Source organism: Hyaena hyaena, unplaced genomic scaffold, assembly GCF_003009895.1.
Source record: "Hyaena hyaena isolate Hyena2069 unplaced genomic scaffold, ASM300989v1 scaffold_229, whole genome shotgun sequence".
In the NCBI taxonomy this organism is placed as follows: Eukaryota; Metazoa; Chordata; class Mammalia; order Carnivora; family Hyaenidae; genus Hyaena; species Hyaena hyaena.
In genome coordinates this window covers 1,154,960-1,167,129 of record NW_024080861.1, presented here as the reverse complement: position 1 = coordinate 1,167,129, position 12,170 = coordinate 1,154,960, and the positions used below count along the sequence as shown (strand labels likewise).

At 43.4% G+C, this 12,170-nt stretch overlaps 1 long non-coding RNA gene across 1 annotated transcript; it reads left to right on the top strand.

The window, feature by feature from the left end:
- The first annotated feature begins 908 nt into the window (after positions 1-908).
- LOC120239377 lies at positions 909-10,066 on the top strand. Its single transcript, XR_005530425.1, has 2 exons — positions 909-988; positions 9,600-10,066. It is a non-coding gene; the product is annotated as an uncharacterized LOC120239377 (long non-coding RNA).
- Positions 10,067-12,170: the final 2,104 nt, after the last annotated feature.

Here is a 12,170-nt window from a genome sequence, read left to right as displayed (position 1 = left end):
AGCAACTGACATCAGCTTATTGTAGAAAAGGAAGAATGCAAATAAGGATATTTGTAAGAGTCATTATGTCAGTTACTACAACAAGCCTAAACTGAAGAAATATTTAAAGTGAGAAAGCTGTGCTTCACTTCTCCCTACTGCAACTATGTATGTGTTAGTTTGAAGATGGATCTACATGTGATGATAAATGCCCAGCCCTTGGAAGAGAGAGGGCGACTTTTTTTTTTTTTTTTTTTAGAGAGAGGTCCGTGGCACACAATTCAGCAGTCACCCTCCTTGGTATTTACCCACAGGAGTAGAAAGCTTCTGTCCCAACAAAAACTTGCACATGAATGCATATACCAGCTTTGTTCACAATTGCCAAAACTTGGAAGCCACCAAGATATCTTTCAATAAATGAATGGACAAATAAACTGTGGTGCATCCAGAAGATGGACTGTTCCAAATTTTTTTTTAATGTCTTATTTATTTCTAGGAGAGAGAGAGAGAGACAACGTGAGCAAGGGAGGGTCAGAGAGAGGGAGTCACAGACTGAAACAGGCTCCAGGCTCTGAGCTGGCAGTCAGCACAGAGCCCGACGCGGGGCTCGAACCCATGAACTGCGAGATCATGACCTAAGCGAAAGTCGGACGCTTAACCGACTAAGCCACGCAGGCGCCCCGAAGATGGACTGTTCTTCAGTGCTAAGAAGAAATAAAACGTCAGGCCAGGAAAAGACACGGAGGAAACTTAAATGCGTATTACTAGATGGACGAAGTCCATCGGAAAGTTCTACGTAGTGTATGATTCCAGTTATAATGCATTCTAGAACACACAACACTATGGAGACAGTAAGATGATCAGTGGTTTCCAGGGGCTGCAGGGGGAGGGAGGAAGAGACAGAACACAGGGGCTTTTTTAGGGCAGTGAAAATCTCTGCATGCTGCTCTCATGATGGATGGATGGATGTCATAATACATTTGTCAAAGCCACCAAAAGTGACCCTAAGGTAAACTACACTTGGAGAGATTATGACATGTCAATGTAGGTTCAGTAATTGTGACAAATGTACCATTCTGTGGAGGGTGGTGACAGTGGTGGAGGCTATGAACATGTGAGGGGGAGGGGTATAGGGGAACTTTTTGCAATTTCAGTTCAGTTTTGCTGTGAACCTAAAAGTGCACTAAAACTATAAAGTCTTAATAAAAATTTAATTTAGGGGCATGTGGATGGCTCAGTCCGTTAAGCGTCCAACTGTTGATTTCAGCTCAGGTCATGATCTCATGGTTTGTGAGATTAGGCACCGCATCAGGCTCTGTGCTGACAGTGCAGACTTCCTGGGATTCTCTGTCTCTCTCTCTCTCTCTCCCTCTCCTTACCCCAACCCCCCCGCTTGTGCTTTCTAGCTCTCTCAAAATAAATAAACATTAAAAAAATTTAATTTAAGGGGCGCCTGGGCGGCTCAGTTGGTTAAGCATCCAACTTCAGCTCAGGTCATGATCTCATGGTTCATGGGTTCGAGCCCCATGTCCGGCTCTGTGCTGACAGCTCAGAGACTGGAGCCTGCTTCGGATTCTGTCTCTCCCTCTCTCTCTGCCCTTCCCCCCCTTTCAAAAATAAATGAACATTAAAATTTTTTTTTAATTTAATTTAAAATACCACCGTAAAGTAGGTACTATAACCATTCCGATTTTACAGATGTGTAAACCGATTCACAGCTATCAATATGGTAATAACTTATGCAGGGGCATAGCTAGTTAGCCTCAGAACTGAGATTTAACCACAGATACTGAAGCTCTAGAGTCTCACAGCTAATGCCGTATTCTTCTCTGCCAATAAGGTTGATTGTCAATTATTCCCATTTTAAAGATGAGGAAGCTGTGCTCAGGGTAGTTCACTAACCTGCCCAACATTGCCCAGCAAGGATGGATGAAACCCACGTTCAGACCCATGTGAATCTGATTCTAAAGTCTGTGCTTTTCTTAGCAAAAGACTTGGCCAATAAAACTCAAACTTTGGACCTGGCATTTCAGCCTGGAGCATAAGGAACAGCACCTTGGGAAATCTTCTCCCTCTCATTGACTGCAGTGTGATTCTCACAGCACGGAGCCTATCATGTTAACATGATGATCTGTTTATGTGTCTATCCTAACACCTCATTTCTAATTCATCCCCGATTACCCTGTGCCTAGCATGACGCCTCATACTCTAAAGGTGATTAATAAATGCTCACTGAACCAGACAGAACTGCCCAACTATACATCTATTTTTTTTTATTGCTTGTGATACATAGTTTCTTCAGGTCTTTCTATCTCTGCACCTCCCCTGCCACCAAAACCTCTCCTCAAAGTCATGTTCATGCCACAGTTGTGACTATTGTATTTCTGAAACAAAAATGGAGGAATTTTATCTGATGAGTATGAGGACAATGGGAGAACATCATTGGAATCTGTCCTTCTCGGATGAATCCTTGACTTTAACTCAAATGCAAGATGGATTTTTCCAGGGAAGACTACCTGAACTGTAAGAACTTAACACTCAGGATTTCTGGCATCAGCACCTGGTACTTACATAAATCTGGATCTCTCTAGACTTGGGACTTCCCCATTATAGTTTCAGGATCCTTTAACACTCTGTTACCAACTCATTTTTTTTAAGTTTATTTTTATTCGTTTTGAGAGAGAAATAGAGAGCAAGTGGGGGAAGAGCAGAGAGAGAAGGAGACAGAAGCCCAAGCAAGCTCTGCATTGTCAGCGCAGAGCCTGATGCAAGGCTTGAACTCACAAACAGTGAGATCATGACCAGAGCGGAAGTCAAGAGTCCGTCACTTAACTGACTGAGCCACCCCGGTGCCCCACCAACTCAATTTGGGAATAGACTTCAGGTTCTATACACAAAGGCATTCTCAAGGAATGTTAACTTTCCTCTGTTTTTTGTTTTGTTTTGTTTTTCACTGATCCTCTTGTCCTGTTTTGGATACCAAATGCTTGAATGTCAGTTTGATTGTGAAACAGGAATTAAATTGTATACCTTGTTAGTGTTTGAATATTCATTCATTTGTTCATTCATGTTATAAAAACTTCCTGAGTACCTCATGGACCTGCACTGTTCTAGGTCCTGGGGATTAAGCAACGAACAAAGTCAGGCAAAGTCTCTTTCCTTCTGAAGCTGACAGTCTACCGAGAAAGAGTAATAATAAGCAAATAATCAAGTAAATATATAGTATGTCAGATGAAGGCAAGAGCTGTGGAGAAGAATAAAACAGGGTGAAATGAATCAGAAGTGCCGGGGTTGAACATCGACATTAAGAAGCAAGGGCACCACCATGTGTGTGCTGAGGAAGGAGATCAGGGGGAGGAAATAGCTGACGGAAAACAGGCAGGGACGTGCCTGGTATGTGTGTGTGAGAACTGTATGGGCTACAGTAGAGCTAGCAAGACAGAGGTGAGGTCAGAGTGAGTGGGGGCCAGGTCATACAGGGGCCTGTAGTTCCCTAAGCCTTTAGCTGTTACTCAAACTAAGATTTGGAGCCCTTGTAAGGCTTTGAGCACAGACATGATATGTTCGGACTTAAGTTTTTTTGTTTGTCTAAAAAAATGTTTTTAATGTTTATTTATTTATTTTTTCTTGAGAGAGAGAGAAAGAGACCGTGTGAGTAGGGGAGGGACAGAGAGAGAGGGAGACACAGAAGCCAAAGAAGGCTCCAGGCTCTGAGCTGTCAGCACAGAGCTGGATGCAGAGCTCAAACTCATGAAACATGAGATCATGACCTGAGCTGAAGCTGGATGCTTAACTGACTGAGATACATAGGCGCCCCTGGACTTAAGTTTTTAAAGGATAATTGGCTGTTATGTTGAGAATAAATGGTGAAGGAGGACAAGAATCAGGACCTTCTAGGACCAGTAAAAAGTTGTGTTTGATTCGTTACACAAAGCACTGTATTCTAAACTCAAACCTCAGTGGTATCTTTCTTCTCAAGATGAGAGAATGCTGATGTTAGGTAAACAGTGTGGTATGAGGGTGGACCTTGCCTTCCTTTCCTCTCTTCCAGGGCTCCCCCTACTGACTATAGTCAGAATTGAAGGTCTCCTACAGATTGATTTCACAGCCCAGTTTCTGGGAACCCAACCACCTGCTTACCACATGAGAAAGAGAAAAAAGGAACCGGGAGTAAACGGAACCTCATGGATTGGGATTCCTTATTTGAGAGGCATGAACAAATGACCATCTTCACAAGGCTTCCCTGGGGAATAAGTGTTTTTTTTTTTAATGTTTAATATTTATTGGGGGGGGGGGCGAGGGGCGGAGAGAGAGGGAGAGAGAATTCCAAGCAGGCTCCATGCTCAGTGTGGAGTCTGATGTGGGGCTTGATCTCACAACCGTGAGATCATGACCTGAGTTGAAATCAAGAGCTAGACGCTTAAGGAACTGAGCCACCCAGGTTCCCCTAGAGAATAAGTTTTTGAATCTCAGAAGGGTGCCAAGAAGAGAGGAGTCATACAGTAAATACTCTCAAATGCTTTACATAGAGAAGTGAAAAGATGGGTCATGCCTGGTCTTGACCAAGAAGATGAGAGGGTCCTGGAGAAAGACCTGAGAGAGAGAATGTGTGGTGCAGCAATGCAAGCTTAATCAGGATTAGTGGGCTTCACTCCTCTGCTTTGTTTTATGAGGATGTGTGGGTACGTGTGTGTGTGTGTGCGCATGTGTGTGTGCGTGCGTGAGCGCATCTGAGAAATGGACTAGAAGTCCTATCTAGAATTTTCTGAAGTCTGGACAAAGCAGGATGGAGTCTGATGGGTAGCTTCTATTTGCTAAGTGGGAAGGTCAATGACAGTCACTATCTGAAAAACAAATTGCCTTTTCACAGCAATATTGTGCCTTTATAGAGCTTGGCACAGAGTAGCCTTCACAAATGCTTAGTAAGAGAAGTCGAAGACTCTTATAAATGTGTAACCTTTTAAACAGCTATCTCTGACCTATATTACTAGCACAATGCCTTATAGAATAAATATGTTAAATGGATCATAGTCAATAAAATGTCTTGCAATTATATTCTAGTAGACTGAATTTGCCATCTATTTATGTGACTATTGAGGAAAACAAACTGACTGATAAGCTTCTAACCACTTTTTTTCCCCCTGTGAATAACCCAATACATGGCTTACAGAATTTAATTATTCCAGGTAGGTGAATGTATTCAAATGCTGAGTCCCAAGTAACTTAAATGTTTACACTATGACAAGAGCATAACTTTCACAATAAGACCAAAAAAGAAATAAACAAAACAAAAACAAAAACCAAACCAAAACCAAAATCAGGGATATTCCAGTTCTTACTCTGGGTCCTATATTATCTAACTGTACATTCTTGGACGCTTCTGATTGAAGTAACGTAATATTTACTGGTTGTTTACCATATGCCAGGCACTGTTCTAAGTTCTTTACATGTATTAACTCAGTCCTCACAATAACCATATGAGTTGCTTAGTCCCACTTTACGGATGAGGAAACAAAGACACAGAAAGATGGAATGACTTGTTCAGAGACATGTATATATCGAGCATTCCAGAGACTTCCTCCAGTTTCAGGATTTGCTGGGATGACTCACAGGACTCAGCACATACTCATACTCATGGCTATGACTTACTACAATGAAAAGACACAAAGCAAAATGAGCAAAGGGAAAAGCTACGTGGGGTAAAGTTATGGGGAAACCGGGTGCAAGCTTCCAAGAGCCTTCTCCCAGCACATTCCCCCAGTACGTACTTAATTTCTCCAGCAATGAGCTGTGACAACATGAGCGAAAAGTGACTATCAGGGAAGCTTGTTAGAGACTCAGTGCCCAGAGTTTTTACTGGAAGCTGGTCATGTAGGCAGCTTCTGCCCTAGCAAGGATCAAATTCCAGACTCCCAGAAGGAAAGCTGATGTTCAGCATAAATCATATTGTTTGCCCAGGTTAGGTGCAGTGAGCCACTCATACAAATTTAAAAAACGAAGGGATCGCTCTTGATGTCTCAGCTTCTAGATGTCAACCTTTCTGATAATAGCAGTTAGACTTGATATGTCAACACTTTCTTGTACATAAGTCTACTGAGTGGAAGAGCTGGGCTTCCCTCACAGAGATTCTGGAGGCCAAGCAGAGAACTACTATAGATCTATACATTATCAGAGATGTGCAACAGGTAGATTTGGGAGCCTGGAGATGTGCAACAGGTAGATTTGGGAGAGGTCTGGGTAGAGTTGTCAGTGTTGTTGGCCAAGAGTTGCTGACCTATGGTGATATTGAAAACTAAGTTCACATAGGAAGTAAATGTGGATTGACAGTGTATAAAAGAGATCAGAGGACTGTGCCCTGGGGCACTCCACCATCCAGAGGTTGGCTGTATGAAGCTGAAGCTCCGTGGATACTAAGAAGGAGAGGCCAATGAGTTCAGAGGAAAACCAAGAAGAAGTTATGCCCACATGCCAAGTGAAGTAAATGTTTCAAGAAGGCAGAAAAGGAACAGCAGACACTGGTGGCAGATCAGACGAGAAGACTGTGAAGTGACAACTGAGCTTAATCACGTGGAGGTTGTTGACCTTGCAAAGGATGGTTTCAGTGGAGAATGGTCAGGCAGGAGCCCGGCTGCAGTGAGTTCAAGGGAGGATGAGAAGAGAGGAAGTGATCACAAAGTATTAAAAATGCTTTTAAGGCATTTTGCAATAGAAGAAGGAAGGGAAGTTGGATAATGGCTAGAGGGGAAAGGGAATTTCAAAATGTGTGTGTGTGTGTGCATGACAGAAGCGATACAACAGCGTGTGTAAATGCTGATGGGACTGATCCAGTAGAGGAGGGAGATGAGTGATGAGTAAGATAAAGGGATAATGGTGTTCTCCAGTACATGAAAAGGCATGGGACACAGTGTACAAGTTGGCCTCAGATTAGATCACAGACTGCTCACCAGAGTTCCAGAAGGAGGCAAAGTATTAGGGATGCGGAAGTGGCAGTGTGTGGGATTTCTCTTCTGGTTGCTTCAACTTGCATCATGAATTGGGAAACGAAGCATTCAGCTGAGAGTCAGGGACAGAGAGGATGTGATGAAGGTTGAAGAGAGAGGAAGAGGGGTGTGACAGCCATCTAAAGGTCCCAAGGGTGAGCTGACTAAGGAAATATGATAGAATGGCTTCGGCTACTATGGGCCTTAGAGAACCTTGGGCCTTTGCTGCCATGAATCTAAAATGAGATCAGCAGCCCTCTTTGGGTGGTTTTCCCAGCCACGTGCAGGGGCAGAGCTACAGGCACAGAGGGACAGAGTGTTGGATTTAACCAGGATTGGGTTTTGCCAGGCAAGTGTAAGCAAGAGAGAAAGTGGCATGGGCATTGACTGAGTGTAGATACAGGGAGGTTTATCTACAGAGGGAAGGCAGTATTGTGGGACAAAGTTTTAATTCTTTCTTGGAGGTTGGTGTAGAAGAAGGCTTGGTGCTGGAGTGCCTCAAAGTTATTTTCTGTAAATGACCAGCCTATTGTGCAATAAATACACAAGGAGTACAAGATCATTCTGTGGAAATACAGCCTCTTGCTTTTGTTAACTGTGACTCACCATTGTACCGGAAGTCCAATCTGGAAGGCCACCAATCCTCAGTTTTGGAGATGAAGTTCTAGTGACAGGTTGCTGCAACTTTATCAGATGTCATCAACCATGTGGCCTTGAATGGAAGCAATCATGCTCTCAAATGACCCGGACCCTTTATAATCAGTACACCATTCACATAGCACATCTGGCATCCGCCAAGCCTCCCTTCTAGGAAACGGGTTTTAAGAGGTTTACTAGTTGTTCCCACATAGGTGTGAACCATAGTTCCACCATCGCTGACTCTGCACCCACCAGAGAACATTGTACAGCTTCTCTACTTCTTACTCAAACCGGGCCCTTTTGTCAGACACACATGCCCCTCTGGGTTCTTTCATTCTCCCTTTACTGTAGGCTCCAGTGACTCAGCCTGCTTTCCCGATCCTTCCTGTCCCTTGAGGGTCAGGCCACCTTACCTCCTCTCCAGCTTCCTCGCTTCCTAGTCATCTCTGAAGCTAAGCCTTCAGGCAGTTTTGATTGTAAAAGATTTATTGTGAATCACAAATATATAAGACAAATAAATATGTCACAGATAACTACAATTGGCATACTACGGAGTTTCTAGAATCCAACAAAGTTTGTGTAAATATGGTTTGCCTGATGGTTGGGCTCCTGCCTGTGATGGGGAGCTAGAAAACCACCCAGTCTGGGGTGTCTCGATGGCTCAGTCAGGTAAGCGTTGGACTCTTGATTTTGGCTTCGGTCACGATCTCACGGTTTGTGAGCTTGAACCCCGTGTCTGGCTCTGTGCTGAGTGTGCAGAGCCTGCTTGGGATTCTCTCTCTCCCTCTCTCTCTCTCAAAAATAAATATTAAAAAAAAGATTAAAATAAAAGAAGAAGAGAACCACCCAGTCTTCTCTCCTGTGTGTCTCCTTTACTCTCACATGACTCCCGCAGTCATAACACTTGACACTTCTGGTTACCAAATGTGTGTCGAGTTTTCCCACACCGAGCAATTCTCTGTGATAACAGCTGTGTGTCCTCCAATATAACTCAATTCTGACACTACCTGGAGATAGCGTCAGATCCCATGAGGTTAATGGTTCAGTCCCACGAGACTGCTCCCCAGCCCGTCCTTTCTGCCACAAGTAGTAGGTCCCCAGGCTACCCACAACTTCCGATAGACTTGCTACACATTGGAGATTCCCATGACCTCCTCCTCCTTGGGTTCAAGTATATGCTTGAACAGCTAACAGACTCAGAAAAACACTTATACCTACCAGTTTATTAGGAGATAGGATGAAAGATACAGAAGAACAGCCAGTTGAAGAGATACACAGGGCGAGGTCTGGGAGGGTTCTGAGCACAGGGAGCTTCTGTTCCTGGGGACATGGGGGTGTGTCACCCACCTGGTGTGAATGTGTTCACTGGCCTGGAAGCTTTCCGAACCCCCTACTTTTGTGATTTTATGGAGGCTTTCTCATGTAGGCATGGTGGGTCATTAACTCCATTTGCAGCCCCCTCCCCATTGTGGAAGGCAGGGGATGGGACTATAAATTTCAAGCTTCTAATCAGGGTCTGGTCTTTCTGGTGATCAGCCTCCATCCAGCAGTCATCCAGAGTCACCTCCTTAGAATAAGAGATGCCTTCTTAGAACAAAAAGTTACAAGGGTTTCAGGTGTCAGGACCAGAGAGGAAGACCAAATATATAGATTTCTTGCTATACATCATAGTATCACCGATGGGGAATGGACACCACCACTTTAGCCCTTCCCTAAGGCTGAATTCACAGTCAACAATAAGAAGGCCTTCCGTATCCCCCCAGGGTTACCTAAGAAGCCTGAGTCCCAGCTCTGAGGGTCTCCCTGGAGACCAAGATGACCACTGCTGAGGGCCTCAGTCATCACAGCTCATTTGCCCACAGGGCCCCTGACCAAGTCACTTAATTTCTCTGGACCTAAATTTCCTCATCCTTGAGTTGGGGAGAGTAACACATGTTTTATCAAGGGGCTGTAACTGCTAAGAACATACATGGTGGACTTTTTTCTCTTTCCTTTCTCCAGAGCACATTGGAATCACCCTGAAATGGCCTTTTCCAATGATACAGTCTTAGAATCGAACTACTGAAAGCTTCTGAACAATGAGAACCACAGAACTCAGAGTAAACTCTCAAGACACAGGGAGATAGGAGATGCTTCACAGACCAGATGGAGGCATCCCAGACCAGACATACATTTATTCCTCAACTTCTTTGTTACTCTCAATAGTTACGCCAAAGGAAGCACTCCATCTCTCCATCTCTTCTCCCAGACAGTCCTAGGAATTGCTTGTTGGGATAACTGGATTCTGATTCCAGGTCTGCCATTCGACAAGTGCGGGGAACTTCAAGTTTCCCAGGCTCACTGGGCCCATTTCTTGTCTGGAACTGAGGCAAGGGGCCTATTCTTCCTCATTCTAGAATCCTACCTTATTTCACTGTTGCTGAAAACCACGTTCAGAGGGAAGTTAAATAAATATTTCTGAGCACTCAGTATGTAGCAACTAAAATGCCCATAACCTCTACCCTCTTGTAATGGGACAAACAGAGATTAAAAATGGAATTATCAGTGTGAGGATCATTACAAAAAGAGAACTATAGGTACAGGTAGGAATGGGAAACAACCTGGTGAGAGACCGCACAGCGCTGAAAAGAATCAAAAGTAGACAAATATTGGGGCATCTAGGAGGCTCAGTCAGTTAAGTGTCTGACTTTGGCCCAGGTCATGATCTCATGGTTCGTGGGTTTGAGCCTCATGTCGGGCTCTGTGCTGACAGCTCAGAGCCCGGAGCCTGCTTCACATTCTGTGTGTGTGTCTCTCTCTCTGTGCCCCTCCCCCACTCACATTCTTTCTCTCTCTCTCTCTCTCCCTCTCTTTCTGTCTCTGTCTTACTCTTTCTCATAAATAAACATTTTTTTAAAAAGGTAGACAAATATAGATAGCATAGGGTACTAGAGAAGTGGACAGGGAAACAGATCTGGGTTGGGTATTTCATATTTTCATCCAAGGACAAGGGAGACCAGGGAAGGACTCTAAGGAGAGTGACATGATCAAATCTGTATTTTAAAGAGAGTCTAGGCGCAGTGTGTGTGTGTGTGTGTGTGTGTGTGTGTGTGTATGTGTGTAGTGATAGGTGTGGGAGGGGCTGGGGAAATGGATGAATAAATTTCACTTTATATCTGCTGAGTTTGAGGTCCTAGCATCACCTGACAGATCCATACTGTTTAGAAGTTTCATTAAATAACAACTTATTGTGTGGCTCCCCTGCTACAACAAAGCAATAGACACTTACATTGTTTCATTGAACAGATACTATTTTGACCTTTAAAATATCTCACTAACTTTTTGGGTTGTTTTCTGTCTTTCCCAAACCATTTGACTCTTGGTTACTCATTTAGGTTATAATGTGAACGTCCTGACGTAGCAGGGAAATCCCCCGATGTTACTACAGTAGGTCTTAAATCTCCATGGGTGACTTGAGAGAAAAGAACTCAAATACTCAAAAAACTGACACGTTTCTTCTAAAGACCTAAAACATGCCATTAGCCTGTGTAAATGATTTTCTTCTATACTCAGTGTTTTCAAGGCTCAGTCTAGGAAAGTCAGTTTGCCTCCTTCCTGGGAGAAATCACAGGCCCTGGGGGCAGTAAGGAAGATAGAGCTTGAGGCACCCTTAGGTTGGGGCCCTCACTCTTAAACCATGAGATGAGATAACATCAAATCTTAGTTAACCAGAGCCCCAGCTGCTCCGCTGGGCATTTTTAGGTATTTCAACAATTCTGAACTCTGCAATTGTTTGACTTGCTGAATATCTCAGTTTACCACAAGATGGCAGCACAGTGTTCTTTTTTTTTTTTTTTAAAGTAGATGACTAATTTCTGTTTCTAGAGCTCAGATGGAAAGATAAAGAGCTAGAAAGGAACCATAGCTAAGAATTTTTCTCATTCCTATAGTTGAAAAGAAAGGAAGGGATGAATATGGAAGGAAGTAACGAACAGAGGAAGAAAAGAAAGGAAGTGGGATGGAGGGAAGGAGAGACGGGAGGCGATGAAAGGGAAAAGGAAAAGAACAAAGAAAAAAGATCACATTCAGCTAGATTATATTTAACTAAAGAAAAGGAAATAACCAAGCAACCAGTGTAGGAAATTTCCGAGAGAGGAAACCAGTGCTATAACCACATTTATTCACAACCTTCAAGTGTGAGTATAAGATAGACATTTGACCTTCTTATGAAAGCATTTTGTCTCTTTGGGAAACTATGAGAATGAATTTACATTTTACAAAGGGCTCTAGTCCTTTTAAATCAGGCTTACATTAGCATGATTATCAGCTTGTACTTAAAGACTTTTTTTAGTATCCTTCAAAGAGGTTCCACACATTGGTTTCCATGTTTAATTGAGTGAAGAAATAAGAGACTATTCAAGAAGAGAATAATCAGACACACACCAGTGGCAATGCCTGGGTGTCACAGAAATGAAAAGGATGCCACCAGTTCAGCGCTCCTCAGAGTGTGAGAGCTGAGAAGAATTCTTTCAGAGCTGGCTCTTCGATTCTCCATGGGCCACCCACTACTTACTTACTTGGCCTACTGTTAAT